General features: G+C 44.8%; 1 pseudogene; it reads right to left on the reverse strand.

The window, feature by feature from the left end:
* Nucleotides 1-11,769: 11,769 nt before the first annotated feature.
* On the reverse strand, nucleotides 11,770-20,961 carry LOC122941694 (annotated as a pseudogene).
* Nucleotides 20,962-22,576: the final 1,615 nt, after the last annotated feature.

Raw genomic sequence — 22,576 nt, forward strand, 5'->3', positions numbered from 1 at the left:
TCAGTGGGCCAACATAAGATACATGAATATAGGTAACTTGGTCGCAGAAAACACCTTTAAAAAGGTAGGTTGGGTGCACTGTTGCTCTATTCATCTCTACAGGAGTTCCAGAGACAGCGGTACAGCTCTCGAATATTTCTCCCATAGAGATGAAGTGCACATCCCTGATCTGCCTGCCCTGAGGGGTACGGGCTCCCTGTTCTTGGGGAATTTCACATTCTCCTTTTATTTTCTAGCGGAAGTTGTGTATATGCACATTTGGCAGCCAACCAATAAGTCTGGAGGGCAGAGATCAAACCTGGTGGGTCCAGGGAGGTATGTGTCCCTATTAAAGGGTATTTTTTTCTTCAGATTTCTAAGAAATTGATTACATCACCGATAACTATATTCAAGGGAAAGAACGCATAAAACAGCGGGAACTTCACAGGGTCCAAGAAACACATAGAAAATCCATATCACATCTGTGCCTGACGGGACTGTGAAAACAGCTCTGCTCATTAGGGTTAAATGCCTGTGGGGAATAATGAGTTAATGACCCCTCTGCCCCAGTAATCCTGACAGACAATGGCGGTGACTTTACACATACCTCCACCTGCACCGCTGGACACTACATGGATGGGGGAGGAGGAGACTAGTGGGCTAAAGGACCTTTCATGATGTCATGACCATGTGACCATGTGTGTGGGAGGAGTCAGGCTCCAGGCTGTGCTGTGGGAGGAGGTAAAGGACCTGTGATGATGTCATTACCATGTGATCATGTGTGGGAGGAGTCCGGCTCAAGGCTGTGTTGCTAAGGCCCATGTGAACCTGACCTGATCCAGTCCTGTTATATACATGTGTGTGTCTGTGACTGTATCACTTTCAATTGTTTTCTTAATGATAAAGGAGAAAGAGATAGAGATTTGCAGAAATCCATTCACATGGTGCAGAAATGACATGTCCTGGAATGTGGCACCTGCGCAGTGAGCCTCTGGAGCCAAAGAAACTGCAGCTAGGCAAACTGTGCAGACTGCCGAGAAGAATCGCACGGGGGGATCGTGTCTCACGTCTGCCGATTTACGGATGTCAATCAACAGTGAAGAGCCTGTCTGGAGGCGTTCCATGAGCTCCGCCACCCTCTTGACTTCAAAGGCACAATTTGCATATGGTGCGGGGGGTATATGAAAATGTTTTTCGACAAAAGGAAAATATGGAGAAATGTACGATTAACATAATTGGAAACTTTATAAAACTGTAAGGTACTTGTGACAGGCTGATATGGTCAAATTCCCTTTAAAGGGAATCTGTCATCAACTTTATGCTGAATTCCCCGAGGGCAGCATACCGTAGTGACAGACATGCTGATTTCGGCGGTGTGTCACTCATGAGCTAAAAGTAAGCGGTTGCCGAGAACCAGCCTCATAATCATTGCAGCTGACGGCTTGAAGAGACCAGTCTACCTGAGAAGAGTCAGTTATTCACGATCTCCTGCTACCGAGCTCACCTGCTGATGATTGACAGTCTTCTCCTCACTTTTCTTCCTAGAAGAGAACTGCCAATCATCAGCAGGTGAGCTGGGGAGCAGGAGATCGTGAATAACTGACTCTTCTCAGGTAGACTGGACTCTTCAAGGCGTCAGCTGCAATGATTATGATGCTGGTTCTCGGCAACCGCTTACTTTTAGCTCATGAGTGACACACCGCTGAAATCAGCGCGTCTGGCACTACTTCATGCTGCCGTTAGGCCTAATGGTCCGTAATTTACGGATCCATTGTTCCGTTCTTTGTTTGTGTATATACTCCGTTTTCATTCTGTTTTTCTGTAAAAACATTTCCGTATTGTTTCCGTATGTCATCCGTTTTTTGCAGATCGTAAATGGAAGCAGGAACTAGTCAGAACTTTGAACTCTTCCCCTTTTTCACACCCCCTATATAAGTTGGTCATGTAATTATCCAGACTCCATTTGATTCAGCTTTTTGCAGCATCGAGAGCTTTGTTAGAAGTCAGTGTTTTGGTGGCATTGGTTTCTGACTTTGGCTATCTGTTGTATCATGGCTGACGACTTTGAGGAAGAGTTCTTCCTGTGCCGGCTGCTTTCTCGGCACGATGTACAGCAGCCAACTATGCTAACCTACGAATGGAGGAGCAGGGGGAAGTGGGTTCACCCAATTGTATCTCAGCGGAGCAGGAAGGGCCACTTCCACACGCTGTACATGGATTTGCGACAGCATCTTAATAAATTTCATGGGTTCTGTCGTATGTCTGTGAGCAGCTTTGATTTTTTATTAGCGAGTCTGCGCCCCGGCCTTACATACCAGGACACAAATATGAGGCGCTGCATTTCTCCAGAGGAACGGCTCATCGTTACGCTGAGGTATGTATATTTATTACAATGGTTCTCTAAATAATGTGTTCATATTATTTTGGATATAAAGTGTGTTAGACTCGCTTTGTTATGTGTAAATATCTGGGGTTATTAATTGAACTGGTGTAAAGTAGAACTGGCTTAGTTGCCCGTAGAAAACATTTATATCAAACGTTTCAGTTTGGACAGCTCCTTTTGAAAAAAAAAAAAGGTGTGATCTGATTCTTTGCTATGTGCCACTAAGCCAGTTCTACCATACACCAGTATGAATAGTCACCCCAGTAGTGTCTGGTTAATACAGTCAGGTCCATAAATATTGGGACATCGACACAATTCTAACATTTTTGGCTCTATACACCACCACAATGGATTTGAAATGAAACAAACAAGATGTGCTTTACCTGCAGACTGTCAGCTTTAATTTGAGGGTATTTACATCCAAATCAGGTGAACGGTGTAGGAATTACAACAGTTTGCATATGTGCCTCCCACTTGTTAAGGGACCAAAAGTAATGGGACAATTGGCTTCTCAGCTGTTCCATGGCCACGTGTGTGTTATCCCCTCCTTATCCCAATTACAATGAGCAGATAAAAGATCTAGAGTTCATTTCAAGTGTGCTATATGCATTTGGAATCTGTTGCTGCCAACTCTCAAGATGAGATCCAAAGAGCTGTCACTATCAGTGAAGCAAGCCATCATTAGGCTGAAAAAAACACAACAAACCCATCAGAGAGATAGCATAAACATTAGGCGTGGCCAAATTGGAGCATTCTTAAAAAGATGGAACGCACCGGTGAGCTCAGCAACACCAAAAGACCCGGAAGACCACGGAAAACAACTGTGGTGTATGACCGAAGAATTCTTTCCCTGGTGAAGAAAACACCCTTCATAACAGTTGGCCAGATCAAGAACACTCTCCAGGAGGTAGGTATGTGTGTGTCAAAGTCATCAAGAGAAGACTTCACCAGAGTGAATACAGAGGGTTCACCACAAGATGTAAACCATTGGTGAGCCTCAAAAACAGGAAGGCCAGATTAGAGTTTGCCAAGCAACATCTAAAAAAGTCCTCACAGTTCTGGAACAACATCCTATGGACAGATGAGACCAAGATCAATTTGTACCAGAGTGATGGGAAGAGAAGAGTATGGAGAAGGAAAGGAACTGCTCATGATCCTAAGCATACCACCTCATCAGAGAAGCATGGTGGTGGTAGTGTCATGGCGTGGGCACGTATGGCTGCCAATGGAACTGGTTGTCTTGTATTTATTGATGATGTGACTGCTAACAATAGCAGCAGGATGAATTTTGAAGTGTTTGGGGCAATATTATCTGCTTATATTCAGCCAAAAGCATACTCCAAAAGCAATCAAAGAGTTTATTAAGGGAAAGAAGTGGAATGTTATGCAATGGCCAAGTCAATCACCTGACCTGAATCCGATTGAGCATGCATTTCACTTGCTGAAGACAAAACTGAAGGGAAAATGCCCCAAGAACAAGCAGGAACTGAAGACAGTTGCAGTAGAGGCCTGGCAGATCATCACCAGGGATGAAACCCAGCGTCTGGTGATGTTTATGCGTTCCAGACTTCAGGCTGTAATTGACTGCAAAGGATTTGCAACCAAGTATTAAAAAGTGAAAGTTTGATTTATGATTTTTATGTTCCATTACTTTTGGTCCCATAACAAGTGGGAGGCCCATATGCAAAACGTTGTAATTCCTACACCGTTCACCTGATTTGGATGTAAATACCCTCAAATTAAAGCTGGCAGTCTGCAGGTAAAGCACATCTTGTTTGTTTCATTTCCAAATCCATTGTGGTGGTGTATAGAGCCAAAAATGTTAGAATTGTGTCGATATCCCAATATTTATGGACCTGACTGTATGTTGAACAAAATTTTAGTTTTGTTTATTTTCCACAGGTTTCGGGCCACTGATAATTAATTTGCATCTCTGCATTTTGAGTTCCTGCTGGGAGTCTCAACTATTTCTCGGATTGTTCATCAAACATGTGAAGTGATTTGGCAGCAACTTCGGGAAGCAGTGATGCCAGAGCCCAAGGCAGAGGATTGGATCAGAATTGCTGATGGCTGTCATCTTGATGCGCAGTTTCCAAACTGCATTGGGGCACTGGATGGCAAACACATTCGTGTTAAGAAGCCGCCTCACTCAGGGCCCTAATACTACAATTATAAGCAATACTTTTCCATTGTGCTGTTGGCTTTAGATCAGTGCTCCCCAACCTTTTTTACACCAAGGACTAGTTTCATGCAAGACAATTTTCCCAGGGACCGGGTGGGGTGGGGGATTCTGGGGCGGGGCTTAGGAGGTGGGCAGGTCTTAGGGGGTGCTGGTTGGCGCTGACTGATTCACGCGCATAACAAAACACAAGGTGCATATAAAAATTTATAACACTATATAACGACTATATAAACTGACTAGGGTCTCTTCTGCACTGTACCATATTTTTCGCCCTATAAGACGCACCTAGGTTTTAGAGGAGAACAATAAGAAAAAAATATTTTCCATTACACCTCAGGTCAGACCAGCAATCAGACCCCAATGTTAATCAGACCTCAGATCAGACCCCTAATGCCTCAGATCAAACCCCCAACCTTTAGCCATCTATCATCCCCCATGTCAGCCAGCCATCATCCCCCATGTCAGCCAGCCATCAGCCCCCCATGTCAGCCAGCAATCAGCCTCCATGTCAGCCATCATCCCCCCTTGTCAGCCAGCATTCAGCCCCCCATGTCAGCCAGCCATCAGACCCCATGTCAGCCAGCTGTCAGCCCCCATGTCTGACAGCCATCAGCGCCAATAAAATAAAAATAAAAACACTTACCTCTCCTGCTTCTGGACGCCACTGCTCCTCACCATTGCGATCCTCCTCATCGAGCTTTCGGCTGTATATCACGGGCGTGGCATACAGTGTGAGGTCACAGAGCTCCCTCACGCTGTGCGCAGCCCTGCACAGCCGATAGCCAAGCCGAGGACCAGGAAGCGGTGAGTACAGATCCTTCACCGCTTCCTGGTTCTCTGGTACTAATGAAGCGCTTCCATAATGGAAGCACTTCATTAGTGCCGTGTTAAAGACAGCCCTGATTGCCACAGTCCGGCAAACAATCTTCCAGGGCCCGATCCTGGGCCGCGGCACGGCGGTTGGGGACCGCTGCTTTAGAGGACACTACACATAAGTTTATAATTGTGGATATCGGGGCCTATGGGAGCACTGCAGATGCACGCATTTTCAGTGCGTACTGTGCACTGGTACCGCAAAACATTTCCTGCTGTCCTTGAATCGGCCAGCACTACCCACGTGAACAGTGCTTGCCAATCCAAGAGCAGGGACCTATACGCAGTATGCATCAGATAGTCGGAGAAGCCGTACAGTCTGGCATTCCCATAGCGGTCAATATAGAAGTGGTCGCACTTGGCTGCCGTGTGGCCATTTGCGGAACTCCTAAAGCAATGAATGGAGAGCTCGCCATGCATTGTCATAAAAAAAATGCAGTGACTACATCCCCATGCTAATTCCCTAAAGAAGCACTCCAAGATTTTTTTCTTTGACTATATAGTGCAAGATAGGCCATTATTAAAGATTAAGACACAGGCTCTTGTGTATGCCTCGTCTATATCTGTTTTGAGGGTAGCCTGCCGTATTTCCCCAGATCCGCATTGCCGGATTCTACAGTTCACCATTAGATCCACATTGACTATATTTGGTTCCAACAGTGATCTAGCTTCTTTCCAGCATAAATGCCAGGTTTTGGACAACATGCGGCATGTGAATATAGCCATATTTGATGTGTAGTTTGTGGGTTGTCAACCATCTAGATTCCATCTTCCCCTCAGATATGGTTTTCCTAATAAATTCTGCATTTCTCCTCATGCCTGGTTTTGCAGACACCGAGGGAGTGGAGTCTCACCACACTTCAGTGCTCTGTGTAATGTTAGCCATGACACATCAAAGAAAGCTACTGTCCCCTCATACCGCAGGGTATCCATGTTTTCATATGTGTTATAACTCTAGCCTGTCTCTCCTGTCATCTCTATCTTCCCTGTCAGCTCATACATGCAGGAGACAAGGAGACCAGTGTGAAGCAACATCCCATAGAACTACACTGGAGAGTTGGCACACACCGATAATACAGGCAGTGTGATTTGACACACACAGATTGTACAGGCAGTACGAGTCCGGGACTTTATATAATCACTGTATACACTCACCTACTATATATCTGCACTCATAGTTCCTTTAGATAGGGAAGACATTACAGGGAGTGCAGAATTATTAGGCAAATGAGTATTTTGACCACATCATCCTCTTTATGCATGTTGTCTTACTCCAAGCTGTATAGGCTCGAAAGCCTACTACCAATTAAGCATATTAGGTGATGTGCATCTCTGTAATGAGAAGGGGTGTGGTCTAATGACATCAACACCCTATATCAGGTGTGCATAATTATTAGGCAACTTCCTTTCCTTTGGCAAAATGGGTCAAAAGAAGGACTTGACAGGCTCAGAAAAGTCAAAAATAGTGAGATATCTTGCAGAGGGAGAAGCGTGTGGAAAAAACCAAGGCGCAAAATAACTGCCCATGAACTTAGAAAAGTCAAGCGTGCAGCTGCCAAGATGCCACTTGCCGCCAGTTTGGCCATATTTCAGAGCTGCAACATCACTGGAGTGCCAAAAAGCACAAGGTGTGCAATACTCAGAGACATAGCCAAGGTAAGAAAGGCTGAAAGACGACCACCACTGAACAAGACACACAAGCTGAAACGTCAAGACTGGGCCAAGAAATATCTCAAGACTGATTTTTCTAAGGTTTTATGGACTGATGAAATGAGAGTGAGTCTTGATGGGCCAGATGGATGGGCCCATGGCTGGATTGGTAAAGGGCAGAGAGCTCCAGTCCGACTCAGACGCCAGCAAGGTGGAGGTGGAGTACTGGTTTGGGCTGGTATCATCAAAGATGAGCTTGTGGGGCCTTTTCGGGTTGAGGATGGAGTCAAGCTCAACTCCCAGTCCTACTGCCAGTTTCTGGAAGACACCTTCTTCAAGCAGTGGTACAGGAAGAAGTCTGCATCCTTCAAGAAAAACATGATTTTCATGCAGGACAATGCTCCATCAAACGCGTCCAAGTACTCCACAGCGTGGCTGGCAAGAAAGGGTATAAAAGAAGAAAATCTAATGACATGGCCTCCTTGTTCACCTGATCTGAACCCCATTGAGAACCTGTGGTCCATCATCAAATGTGAGATTTACAAGGAGGGAAAACAGTACACCTCTCTGAACAGTGTCTGGGAGGCTGTGGTTGCTGCTGCACGCAATGTTGATGGTGAACAGATCAAAACACTGACAGAATCCATGGATGGCAGGCCTTTGAGTGTCCTTGCAAAGAAAGGTGGCTATATTGGTCACTGATTTGTTTTTGAATGTCAGAAATGTATATTTGTGAATGTTGAGATGTTATATTGGTTTCACTGGTAAAAATAAATAATTGAAATGGGTATATATTAGTTATTTGTTAAGTTGCCTAATAATTATGCACAGTAATAGTCACCTGCACACACAGATATCCCCCTAAAATAGCTAAAACTAAAAACTACTTCTAAAAATATTCAGCTTTGATATTAATGAGTTTTTTTGGGTTCATTGAGAACATGGTTGTTGTTCAATAATAAAATTAATCCTCAAAAATACAACTTGCCTAATAATTCTGCACTCCCTGTATATCTTTAACAGATACAGGGATATACAGAGGAACATACAGGGAAGGGCAGGGCCTGAGCACTGCCAGGAGAAATTTGATTGGTGATGATGTCATTCTGTAGTTTACAGTCTGAGGGAAAGCATAACGGTATCCATTTTGTATATGTATTCATTTAATATCTGTGTATAATTTTCTTATCTCAAACTAAACATAGTAACTCAAAGCTTTTCTACACTAGGACACCTTTACTGCCTTTGTCTGTGTATAAATATGTGCACTGCTCATTATAATAAAGAAGGGTATTACGAGGAACACATCTTGTATGTGTCTCTGTGTCATGACCTCGAGCCGGCTCACTCAACTTCAGAACTATTAGGAAACCGCATCACATCAGAAGGTCGGTTTGCGACCACAACAGGCAAGGCTGTCTTTAATATTGATTGGACCCTGGGCAAGAGGGAGAACACAAGTGCCATTGCCGCATTCATGGGTCCATACTTTATTAACTAAGTAGCAGGACATGTAGGGCATACATGGGGGATGTCCCTGCACTTACTATTATTTCTGGGTGCCGCTCCGTTGCGCTGCTGTGGCCCCCGTTACATTCTCCTGCGCTGTATGCTAAGTAACAGCATCGGAACACTAAGCAGGACACATCAGCTTTTCTCCCTGGGCATTCCTTCTCACTGGCTGTAGCGCTGTCCAATCACAGCGCAGAATGTCACAGGGAGAAGGAACGCCCACAGAGAAAAGCTGATGTCCCCTCCCTGGTATTCTGATGCTCTTACTTAGCATACAGCATGGGAGAATGTAACGGGGGCCACAGAAGCGCAATAGAGCGGCACCCAGAAATAATAGTAAGTGCAGGGACATCCCCAGGGCCGGCGCCACCAGTAAGGCGAACTAGACAGTCGCCAAGGGCACCATTTAGCAGGGGGCGCCTGCAGCGGTTTAAAAAACAAACAAAAAAAAAACGTTGGTTATAACTAGTTAACAGTGGCGGCCGGCCATCTCGGAGTTGCCAAGTCGGAGATGAGAGATGAATGATGATGATGCATGTTTTTTGTATTGTCCTGAGCCGCTGCCTCAGTGAAGCCGTGGGGGTGGGGCGGGCGCGCACCGGCGCAGCAGACCAGGGAGACAGTCTGTCACTGACAGTGGCAGTCTGACACCGCTGTCTGTCTCTCTGGTGGTCTGACGTCCTGAGTGACTATTCTAACTGCTAGCTTACGCTTACCTGGCTTCAGGCTGCTGAGGGTGGAGCGGAGGCGGAGCTCTGTCGACTTTGGAGCGAATGATCTTGATTTGAACACCCTGACCCCTCCCACCCTTGAGCACATGACGCAGAAAGAGGGGTGGAGCGAAGGAGGAAGAGAAGGCTGCAAGGCCGCACACTGAGGAGCAGCCAGCCACGGTGGCCACCACCAGCAATTTGCCTCCCCGATCCCCAGTGCGGCAATGCAGTGCCTTCTCCTTCTGGGACAGAACTAGAAGTGGGCTCCTACCTGCCTGGAGTGGAGTTCAGCCTGGCAGCCTGCAGGTGCAGCTGCTTTCTTCTTCCCCAGGACCCCAGGGCGACATTGGTGAATGGTGTACGTACCGTGTTTGTCTCCAGTCCCCAGAGCCAGACTGCAGCCAGAGACCAGCTCATCTTATTGTCCTGGTGGTAAGTAGTCAGTAGACAATGCAATATGTTTATTATTTACTGTATTTTTTGCCTTATAAGATGCACTTTTCCCCCCTTATAAAGCGGATTGCGGATACTTCGCTGGCCGCTATGCTGCACAGCGCGGCCAGCGAAGTATCAGTGTTGAGGGAGGAGGCGGGGACACTCATGGTGGGGCCCGGTGCAGTGACTCTACTCTAATACACCAGGCCCCGCAGCTGTTAAGTACATTCAATCCAAGTGGGTCCGCAATTACTGTACTTTACTTACTGTACTAGTACCTTATGTATAGCATTAAGATGGTGCAGACCGGCAGCTTTCTCCTCATGTGCCGCCTGCCCGTCTGCCTGTTCATTCATAAAGTGAGATAAGCAGGCAGGTGGCGCATGAGGAGGGAGCTGCTGGTCTGCGCCGTCTTAATGCTATACATAAGGTACTACAGTAAGTTAATAGTGGCATTATTGCAACATATAACTCTCTTTTAATTTAAATGCTGAGAAAGGGGTGGAACATACAGTATGTGATGTCATGATATGGGCAGATCATCTGATAAGGAAGGGGGGGGGTGGCAATTTTTATCTTGCCTAGGGCGGCAAAAATCCTTGCACCGGCCCTGGACATCCCCCATGTATGCCCTACATGTCCTGATACTTAGTTAATAAAGTATGGACCCATGAAAGGTCCTCCAGTGACCAGCGGGGCTAAAGAGACAGTTGCCTTGGGCCCCCCAGGAGCAACCGGGCCTGGGGCAGCTGCCGCATTTGCCCCGCAGTAAAGACGGCCCTCACAACAAGTAATCAGCCACAGGGAGAGACAGAGTTCCTGTTTACACATTAGAGCAATCTCTGGGCTGCTGGTGAGAATTGAGGACAGATTCCCGTAATCAAAAGTTTAAAAATGCATGGATACACTTAAGTTCTGGGGTAACAAATTACACTGCTAGAATTCTGGTGCTGAGTTAGCAATATATGTAAAATAAAATAAAAAAATCTGGAATGCTTCTTTAATGTTCAAGGGACTCTGAGATGGAACCTGTACTGCGCAAGCATCTATCCGCCTGGCAAGTTTCAGTACTGTACAGCACGTGTGCCCATCAAACAGGGGCATGGACCGCCATGAGATCATAGGGCCAGGTGTGATTATCTTTACACTGGGCACACACACTAACTGGAGCTCTGAGTGCAACTACGACACCCTCATTGCACCTAGGGGATAATTAGCATAATCACTAATATCTCTGAATTTGAAACATGTGTAAACATGGGACACATTGGGTTAGATTCAGCTGCTCAGCACACATCTCTTGTATCAGTTGGATCCATTTCAAGGTATGTACTGGCAGATTCCCTTTAGAGTCCAGCTCCAGCAATGGGAAAAGTAGCTAACTGGAGGGGGAGGGATGCTTTAGCTGACATTCCAAGCTTTCAAACAATACCAGAATGACAGCAATATGTTTAGTATAGAGGAAGATATCACTGATAGAAATCGGGATGCAGTGAATGCAGCTGAAAGTGAAAGTAAAAGCAGGTTTTACCTGAGATTTCTAACAGTGATTTCTCCTCAGTAGCCAGGGGCGTAACTACCATAGCGGCAGACCAGGCGACTGCTATGGGGTCCAGGGCAAGAGGGGGTCCAGTTGGTATCATCCCCTCTTCTACTGGGGTGAAAACTTGGTCAAGACTTTACCCTCTAAAAGGAACAACTTTTAGCCAATGAAGCAGTGGAAAAAATGGCCCAAGGGTCATTGAAAGGGTTTAGGTGGAAACCCTTCTGTCCTGTGTGGGGGGCCTGATTTGATCCTTGCTATGGGGCCCTTACTTCTCTATGTACGCCACTGTCTGTAGCTTGGAATTTAGCTGTCATTTTGGTCTTGTATGAATGTCAGCTTTCAAACAAGACCATTTGCATGTTTGAAGCTGCTACCATTCAGGAGAAAGCAACATCTAAAGCAGCCCTTACCCTTCCAGTTAGCTACTTTTCCCAAAACAGTTAGGTGGTTAAGATGTTGTTTCATGTGCAATTCCAGCTGACAACACTTTCCGCATTCGATACATCAAAATGGCTTCTCCCCTTCGTGACTCCTCTGATGTTTAACAAGGTCAGATTTCTCAGAAAAACATTTTCCACATTCTGGACACGAAAATGGCTTCTCCCCTGTGTGAATTTTTAAATGTCTAACGAGATGTGATTTATCCGGAAACCGTTTCCCACATTCGGAACAAGAATATGGCTTCTCCCCTGTGTGTAATCTCTGATGTGAAACAAGAACTGATTTCTTGTTAAAATATTTCCCACATTCTGAACATGGATATGGCCTTTCTCCTGTGTGAGTTCTTTGATGGCTGACAAGAGTTGCTTTCTGAGTAAAACGTTTCCCACATTCTGGGCACATAATGTCTATTCAGACCTGTTTTCTGGCTAAAGTATTTCCCACATTCTGAACAAGAATATGGCTTCTCTCCTGTGTGAGTTCTCTGATGTTTAGCCAGATCTGATTTCTGGTTAAAAGATTTTCCACATTGTAAACAAGAAAACAGTCTCTTCCTGGCATGACTTCTCCCGTGTTTTACAAGATCTGATTGCTGGCTAAAACAGTTTCCACATTCTGTACATGAAAATATTTTTTTCCCTGTGTGTGCTCCTGGATTATCAACATATCCTTGGTAACTTTTATTTTGCTTTACAGTCTGTGATGAATCAGGAGACAGAACCTGTTTTAAAAGATCTGATGATAAATTTCTGTTGTGAAGGGCTTTATATGCATCTTGTATGATACCACGATCATCTGCTTTGAAATCTGAAGATATCAGATGTTCCAATGAGCTCCCAGTACAGTCACCTGCAAAGAATACAACACAATTTATTATTTTTATTATATTTAATATAACCTTTTGCAACATTTCTATATAAAAATTTCCAGTGGTGGGAAAACAGATTACAATCTAACAGTAGAGCTCTGAGCAAGGATCAGTAAATCATGATATTAGGTCACCAGACCGTGACTGATCATTCTCTTGTATTTTTCACGTTTCAATGTGCAATCTCACAGAAATCCTTCCTCATATACGTCTGAGATTGCAAGTTTTTTCTTTATCCCTCGGGGCACTTCAGATACAAATGTTATAGCCTTTCATCAATGCAGAGTGATCCTCTAGGTGTCCAATACCTTTTTTCACTTCAGCAAGAGGTCCTATAAAAGGATATACGCATAGTCTTACAAGATTTAAGACTTGCTTCATTCACATAAAATGTCATAAAAACTCATAGCCCTATGACTAATAGGCTATGAGTTTTTATTTTATTTTATGTGAATGAAGCAAGTCTTAAATCTTGTAAGTACAATAAAAACCTGTTTTAATATCATAAACACAATAAGCACTATGCGTATATCCTTTTATAAGACCTCGGCATTGAGGAAAGGCTATAACATTTGGATCAGAAGTACCCGAGGGCTAAAGAAAAACGGCGCAATCTCACAGACGTATATGAGGAAGGATTTCTGTGAGATTGTACATCACATGCAATGACTGACTTACCATAAGTAGAGACTGCGCGGAACTACTAATTTTTTTCTGTGGTTTTACAAGTGGAGTTTTGGGATTACTCTTTATAGTTTCCGCTGCATTTCACATATACTGAATTGGAAATGCGACTTCTTTATTTGTATTCACGTTTCAATGTGCCTAACGCCACTCTTTTTTAGTGAAATGCTCTTTGGAGAATAACAAATGATAAGCACATACCGTTTTCTATTATTTTCTATATTTTACATGTTTTCTATTGAGAACATAGTCCTACCACTTTACAAATCACTAGTCAGACCACACATGGAGTACTGTGTACAGTTCTGGGCTCCAGTGAACAAGGCAGACATAGCAGAGCTGGAGAGGGAACAGAGAAGGGCAACTAAAGTAATAACTGGAATGGATGGACTTTAGTACCCTGAAAGATGATCAAAATTAGGGTTATTCACTTTAGAAAAAAGACGACTGAGAGGAGATCTAATTAATATGTATAAATAAATCAGGGGTCAGTACAGAGATCTATCCCATCATCTATTCATTCCCAGGACGGTGACTGTGACGAGGGGACATCCTCTGCGTCTGGAGGAAAGAAGGTTTGTACACAAACATAGAAGAGGATTCTTTACAGTAAGAGCAGTGAGACTATGGAGCTCTCTGCCTGAGGAGGTGGTGATGGGGAGTACAATAAAGGAATTCAAGAGGGGCCTGGATGTATTTCTGGAGCGTAATAATATTACAGGCTATAGCTACTAGAGAGGGGTCGTTGATCCAGGGAGTTATTCTGATTGCCTGATTGGAGTCGGGAAGGAATTTTTTATTCCCCTAAAGTGAGGAAAATTGGCTTCTACCTCACAGTTTTTTTTTTTGCCTTCCTCTGGATCAATTTGCAGGATGACAGGCCGAACTGGATGGACAAATGTCTTTTTTCGGCCTTATGTACTATGTTACTAAGAGAGAAAGTAATCTTAGAGCCAAAGTGAACTGGCAGAGGATGCTCCTAATTTATGATGAGGCATGCCCCTACATTTAGGAACACAAGCATTAATTTAATAAAAATAAAAAATAAAAATCACACAACAGGGACTTGCAACAGTTTAATGCCAAAACTGGCATAAACGGCCATGATAAGTGACCTTTAATTCAGAAGGTGATACTAGTCTTTCAACAGAACTTAAAGAATTCAACATAAAATTGTATTCAGCGAATGAGTAAAATCTGAGTCTTCTTTGCTTTACTTAGTGGTTACTACTCACCTGGGCGGTTATCTGCAGGAATGTCCTCTATACTCTGCTCATCAACCCTCACATAGGTCTCTGTAACATATATCATGTTCAGATCTTCACCCAAAGTAACAAGCTGTGAAACAAATATTGTAAAAGTCATCAGAAGGTTGGAGAAGTCATGTGGACCAGAAAAGATCAGTAATTAGAATGACAACCAAACCTGACTGGACAGCAGAAGTTATCTTACCCAAATATCTGCAGATCTCTATAATTCCAATCTGTTGGTTCTTTATTCCAACCAGCAGTCTCAATAGCCAGAAAATTGTAAGAAGATCGAGACAACATACAATGTCTATGGTCAGCTGTAATCCTACCATCTCCACCTTTCTCATTATACAAGAATAAAACATATAGTATATTTTTTGCCCCATAAGATGCATTTTTCACCCAAAAGTGGGGGGAAATGCCCCTGCGTCTTATGGGGCGAATACTAATGAGCCGCTTCCATTATGGAAGCGATCATTAGTACCAAAGGACCGGGAAGTGGTGAAGGCTTTGTACTCGCTGCTTCCTGGTCCTCGGCTGTGCAGGGCTGCGCATAGTGTAAGGCGCTCTGTAACGTCACGCTGTGCGCAGCCTTCACAGCACAGCTGACAGCAGGAGGATGCAGATCCCGCTGGAGGAGAGGTAAGTGTTTTTTTTTTTTTTTATATTTATGAGGCTGATGGACACTTCTGGGGGCTGCTATGAGGCTACTGGGGGCTGATGAGAGGCATGGGGCTCTTATCTGAGGTCTGATTGGGGGTCATTCATATTGGGGTCTAAGCTGAGGTCTGAATGGGGTCTTATTAACATTGGGGATCTTATTGGGGCCGTTAGCTGAGGTCTGATTAACATTGGGGGTCCGATTGGTGGTCTGACCTGAGGTATAATTAAAAATATTTTTTTTATTGTCCCCCTCTAAAACCTAGGTGTGTCTTATGGGCCGGTTTGTCTTATAGAGTGAAAAAAACGGAATTATACTTACCGGTAATTCAGTTTCCATGAGATCATCACGACGGCATACAAGGAGATTGACCCCTGACCTCTGTAGGGGCAGGAGCAGAGAAAGGTTAAATACCCCCCTCTCACCACCAATACCAGTGCTTCCAAAATCACACAGAGTAACCCGGTGGTGAAAAAATAAACAATGGAGAAGGTATTACTTCATACCTTCTGAAGACGCTCCAAATGTAAAAAATTTAGAAATATATATATATATGTAGGGAGGGAATAACGTGCTGTTGTGATGTTCTCATGGAAACTGAATTACCGGTAAGTCTAATTCCGTTTTTTCCATAGCATCATCACGACGGCATACAAGGAGATATACAAAATATATCAGTTAAGGGGGGGCTACGGCCTGGAGGACTTTCCGTCCAAAGGACAGATCAGAGGATCTGGAAAGATCCAGGCGGTAATGTTTAATAAATGTATGGTTGCTGGACCAAGAGGCAGCTCGACATATTTCTTCCAGGGAGGCGCCAGCTCGCTCTGCCTGAGAGGAGGACATGGTCCTAGTGGAATGGGCCCTAATGTTGACTGGACATGGAAGATTTTGAATTTGGTAACACAAGTAAATGGTTTCCTTGATCCATCTAGTTATAGAAGACCAGGAGGCCTTCTGGCCCTTGTACTTTCCTCCAAAGAGTACTAGTAAGTTGTCAGATTTTCTGAACTTTCTGGTAGAAGAAATATAGTCTAGAACTGCCCGTCTAACGTCCAGAGAGTGGAAGGAAGATTCCCTGTCATTAGAGGGGTGTTGACAAAAGGAAGGCAGGGTAATTTCCTGGCTCCGATGAAAGCTTGATACAACTTTAGGGAGAACGCCTGGGTCGAGTCGGAGAATGATCCTATCATCCAGGACACGAAGGTAGGGTTCCCTAACGGATAGAGCCTGTAACTCGCTTAATCTGCGGGCCGAGGTTATTGCAATTAGGAAGGCGGTTTTTAGGGACAATAATATTATTGGACAATCTGTAATGGGTTCAAATGGTGGTAGAGTGAGACCCGTAAGGACAATATTTAAATCCCAGGAGGGGACATGGGAGGTGATTGTTGGACGAAGGCTGGTAGCTGCTCTAATGAACCTTTTGACCCAATGATGACTAGCTATATCTTGGTCAAAAAAACAACTTAGGGCTGAAATTTGGACCTTTAGGGTAGAGGGTCTAAGCCCCAGGTCGAGACCCTGTTGCAGGAAATCCAGGATTCTTAAAATGTTGGGTCTATGCAGGTGTGAAGATTTTTCGCCACTCCAGGAGCAGAAGCGCTTCCAGATTTTAAGGTAGATTGTGGATGTTCCTTTCTTCCTGGAGGCTTTCAAGTTAGTTATAACCTTATCTGATAAGCCCTGTCGTTTTAGAGTCTGGGTCTCAGGATCCATGCTGCTAGTTTCAAAAACTGTGGGTTTGGGTGTAGAACCGGACCCTGATGGAGTAGATCCCCCCGTATAGGAAGGGGCCACGGATCCTGGAGGGAGTATCTCTGGAGAGATGCGAACCAGCTCCTCTTCGGCCATAGGGGAGCGATCACGATTACTGTGGCCTTGTCCTGGCAAATTTTCTGGATTACCTTCGGAATTAAAGGAAGCGGAGGGAAGGCATAGCATAGCTTCCAATGCCAACGGATGGCGAAGGCGTCCAAGGCATGAGGTTTGTCCCTGGGGTTTAAGGAACAGAATGTCTCTACCTTTGATTTTACCCTGGTGGCGAATAGATCCACATTGGGCATCCCCCACTTTTCTACCACCAAACTGAATGTCTCTGAGCTTAGGGACCATTCCGTATTATTGATCCTGTGGCGGCTGAGGAAATTTGCTTCCAGATTCAGCGTTTCCTTCAGATGAATTGCAGAGATGGAGGACACTTTCTGCTCTGCCCATGAATCTTTTTTCGTTGTCAGCGTTTGAAGAGTTGCTGACCGCGTTCCCCCTTGATGGGAGAGGTAAGCGATGGCAGTAGTGTTGTTTGATAGCACTCTTATATGGTGAAGACGTAGTATTCCCTCTGCTGCTTTCAATGCCTCCCAAACTGCTCTCAGTTCCCTGAAGTTTGACGACTGGGATTTGATCGATTTTGGCCAGGTGCTCTGAAAAAGATGATCCCCTACCTTTGCGCCCCAGCCGGACAGACTTGCGACCGTTACTACTTGTATTAGGGGAGTTTTCTGCCAGGGAGTCCCCTTGGATAAGTTCTTTTGGTTCTTCCACCAGTTTAGGGACTGAAGTACCCGAATTGGTAGGATTACTCGATGATCCAGGGAGGATTGACGCCTGTTCCAGATGCCCAGGATCCAAGACTGAAGAGGTCTGAAGTGAATCTGGCACCAGGCAACTGCCGGAATACAGGATGTTAACAGACCTAGCAGACTCATTGCTTCTCTGATTGAGCATGACCTTTTCTTCTGAAAGAATTTGATTTTCTGCTGAAGAGTCGAGATCTTGTCTTGAGGTAGGAATACCGCTTGCCTTCGGGAGTCCAGGGTCATGCCTAGAAAATTGACTTTTCTTGAGGGGTTGAGAACAGACTTTTTTTTCGTTTATAATCCACCCAAGGTTGTTTAGGATGGAGAGAAAATATTTCAGATCCGAGTTGATCTGATAGAGACCTTCGCTGATCAGGAGAAAGTCGTCCAAGTAGGGTACCACCATAAGTCCCTTTCTCCTGACGAAGGCAACCATCTCTCCTTGTATGGAGTGGGTGCATTGTACTTCCTCCACACCCATTGTGTATCTGACCGCTCTGAGTAGGTCAGACATATCTTCCATAGAAAAATAGAATCTGCAGCCACTGTCCACAGAGTCCGAATCGGAGACTCTATCCCCCTCTTCCCATGACTTGGCCGAATAGACTCTCTCGTCCACTTTGGCCTCAAAGTCAGAAGAGGAAGGTGACCTAGCATGCTTCCTCTTGGGTTGCGGTAAATCGGAGGGATTAGCGGATAGGTGGGCCAGAGATGATCGAATTTCATCCTGTATCATAGATTTAAGTTCCTCTTTCAGAGAGGGTGCTTCGTCACGTACAGTTTTTGATATACAATTTTTGCAAAGCTTCTTGGGATAATTGTCTGGAAGTTTGCCATTACAGGAGATACATCTGAGGGATCTCTTGACCTTTTTTTGACCTTAAATAGCTGAAAGGAGGAGAAGGTTGCCATAAGAGGACAGTCAGAGAAAAGGGAGAGGGCATGCTCTCAATCAACTTCTGGGCCAATTCCTGACGGATAGCAACCCATTCTTTCATAATCACTTCTTGGAGTTTGTCAGAATTAGTGGGTTTTTGTTTGTCCACCCGCCTCTTGAGGATTGACCACAAGTTCTCAATTGGATTAAGATCTGGGGAGTTTCCAGGCCATGGACCCAAAATGTCAATGTTTTGGTCCCCGAGCCACTTAGTTATCACTTTTGCCTTATGGCACGGTGCTTCATCGTGCTGGAAAATGCATTGTTCTTCACCAAACTGTTGTTGGATTGTTGGAAGAAGTTGCTGTTGGAGGGTGTTTTGGTACCATTCTTTATTCATGGCTGTGTTTTTGGCCAAAATTGTGAGTGAGCCCACTCCCTTGGATGTGAAGCAACCCCACACATGAATGGTCTCAGGATGCTTTACTGTTGGCATGACACAGGACTGATGGTAGCGCTCACCTTTTCTTCTCCGGACAAGCCTTTTCCTGATGCCCCAAACAATCGGAAAGAGGCTTCATCGGAGAATATGACTTTGCCCCAGTCCTCAGCAGTCCATTCACCATATTTTCTGCAGAAGATCAATCTGGCCCTGGTGGTTTTTTAGAGAGAAGTGGCTTCTTTGATGCCCTTCTTGACACCAGGCCATCTTCCAAAAGTCTTCGCCTCACTGTGCGTGCAGATGCGCTCACACCTGCCTGCTGCGATTCCTGAGCAAGCTCTGCACTGGTGGCACTCCGATCCCGCAGCTGAATCCTCTTTAGGAGACGATCCTGGCGCTTGCTGGACTTTCTTGGACGCCCTAAAGCCTTCTTAACAAGAATTGAACCTCTTTCCTTGAAGTTCTTGATGATCCTATAAATTGTTGATTGAGGTGCAATCTTAGTAGCCACAATATCCTTGCAAGTGAAGCCATTTTTATGCAACACAATGATGTCTGCACGCGTTTCTTTGCAGGTCACCATGGTTAACAATGGAAGAACAATGATTTCAAGCATCAGCCTCCTTTTAACAGGTCAAGTCTGCCATTTTAACCCAATCAGCCTGACATAATGATCTCCAGCCTTGTGCTCGTCAACATTCTCACCTGAGTTAACAAGATGATTACTGAAATGTTCTCAGCAGGTTTTTTAATGACAGCAATGAAATGCAGTGGAAAGGTTTTTTTGGGATTAAGTTAATTTTCATGGCAAAGAAGGACTATGCAATTCATCTGATCACTCTTCATAACATTCTGGAGTATATGCAAATTGCTATGATAAAAACTTAAGCAGCAGAGGCCTGAGAAATCCCCCAAATTTAACATCTGCACATAAAGTGGACCTCTCAAGAGATAGAGAGGACCCACAACATTAATGTCAGTCATAAGCAGTTAAAGAATAACAATAAGCCTTACACAGGAGGATCAAATATTCTCTCCTCCCCCCTTTTGCCGCAGGAGAGGGGGACCAGCATACTACCTGACCATGCAAAAACACCCGCTGAGGGGACTCACGGATGGCGGCAGCGGTGGTTCGGTCTCCTTAGGAGAGCATGCATCTGTTCCAGAAATCGCGGCAGGATACTTTCGCCCTCTCAGTTCCCCGATGAGTCAGCAGGAGAGACAGGTGAGGGGCCCCAGACTTCTCAGGCCAGGAGGATCCATTGAATGTCAGGGTCTCGGCTTTGAGCCGGGCCGGACACCGTACGCCGCCTACGTCACTTCCAGAGCGCCGGATGTGACGTCACACATATGCGCCTCAGGCGCCGGGCGCGCAACCCTGCTGAACCCTCGGTAGGTCAGGAGGGAGCCGTCGCCCTGGGAGCAGGCCCCAGATATGACCGGAGCGAGTATTCCCATAACACCCCTGCCCAGCGTTAGTAATGGGACCGTGGGAGGGCAGGGGGATGCCATGCAGGATGCCAGCGATTTTGTCAGGTAAAAAAAAAATCATTGTAGTTCCTAGCTTCATCTCCCTGCATACAGGGAGACCTTTCTCTGCCCTGTCCTCTGTAGGGACAGGAAACACTGGTGTTGGTGGTGGGAGGGCGGTATTTAACCTTTCTCTGTTCCTGCCCCTACAGAGGTCAGGGGTCAATCTTCTTGTATGCCGTTGTGATGATGCTATGGAAAATACAGTAATACTGGTGGATAATACAAGACTGAACACAAGATCTTCACAGCCTTCTACAGATCATAGGAGACATTTCATGAGACCTTATCTGCATCTACCTGATCATCCTGTGGGACATTGTGATGTTCTTCTGAACCCTCCTGTGGAAGAAGAGGACTGGGACATCTCTCTGGTGTTCTTCTCTCTTCCTTAACTGTAGGAAACACATCCGGTGACTGAATTCATTCCTTACATACAGATAATGAGAGGACAGGTGTATTTAGTCATGTCTATTACCTGGTGATGTGAGAGGCCGGTGATCCTCCATCATGATGTCCTTGTACAGATCCTTGTGCCCTTCTAAATACTCCCACTCCTCCATGGAGAAATAGATTGTGACATCCTGACACCTTATAGGAACCTGACAACACAATGATACAGTCATTACCCAGATCCCTTCATAGCATTCCTGTATAATGTCCCAGCAGTGTCACCTCTCCAGTCAGCAGCTCAATCATCTTGTTGGCGAGTTCTAGGATCTTCTCCCTATTGATTTCCTCATGTATCAGGAGGTGAAATGGAGGCCCCATGATTGGGCTCAGGGTTCTTCCCCATCCTTCAGAGACAGGGTCCTGACAGTGCTCACTAGAGTTCTTCTTCACTACTGTGTAGTCCTGGTTATAGATAGACACAGTAATAAATATCACTCCATACATCTCCAGAGTCCCTCACCTCTCCAGTCATGTCCATCTGTTAGGAACATACATAAGATGATTTTATGAACTAGATAAGCACTCACCATCCAGAGTCTCCCAGAAATAGGTGCTTATTTACATATAATATACAATTTGGATTAAGAATGGTTCACAATACTATAAAACAATAAAATAATTAAATATAAACAATTAAAAAACCCACCCTAAAAAAGATTTATACTTATTTTGTTCAACATCCACGGGGTCACGATCTGTATTGATTTCAGAATAATAAGTGAGATTGCAGTATTCACAGAAATGGAACAGTCTAAAGCCTCATGCACACGACCGTTGTGTGTTTTGCGGTCCGCAAATTGCGGATCCGCAAAACACGCATGGCGTCCGTGTGCGTTTTGCAATTTGTGGAACGGCAGGAACAACATGTTACATTTTTTTTGCTTACCACGGAACGGAGCAACGGATGCGGACAGCACATGAGGTCCTAAGGTATAGCATTAACTTCATATATCAAAGAAACCATTCAATTTTAGTCCAAGTTGTGACTGATCCACATTAAGGAAGATTAGTTATCCGTTCATTATAGTCACTTCATTATTTGTGTCCGGTTAAAATATTCCACTTCAAACAAGTAGATATCAGAAGCCTACGACATTCAATCCAGATATGTCCATTAAAAAGTGTATATCCCGTTGCTTTTTATGCATATATTATGCTGCATGTCCACTATATTGCGTATATCCTCTGGAGCACACTGCGCTGACAGAATATTCTTGTTGTTTTTAACTTGTATATGGGATATATTAGTTGGATATCCCCCTACTGTGGTTATAATATCGAATCACAGCTAATCTCACAATTTAATGGATCATTGCGGGGTTCGGGGTTCCTTGTGGGGTCCCACGTGTTATGGTACACGCTGCTTCTCTTACCTCCGCTCGATTTCTACAGTGGTGAGTATCTTAGGAATGCTGCTAATTCCCGATGTATCCACCTCAGTCTCGGCGTTCCACGTGCGTGGTCCCTCCTTTAGGGTTATAGACTGGACAGTAGAAATAGGTCTTTTCCCAATTTCTG

This window comes from Bufo gargarizans, chromosome 6 (assembly GCF_014858855.1).
Source record: "Bufo gargarizans isolate SCDJY-AF-19 chromosome 6, ASM1485885v1, whole genome shotgun sequence".
Classification (NCBI taxonomy): Eukaryota; Metazoa; Chordata; class Amphibia; order Anura; family Bufonidae; genus Bufo; species Bufo gargarizans.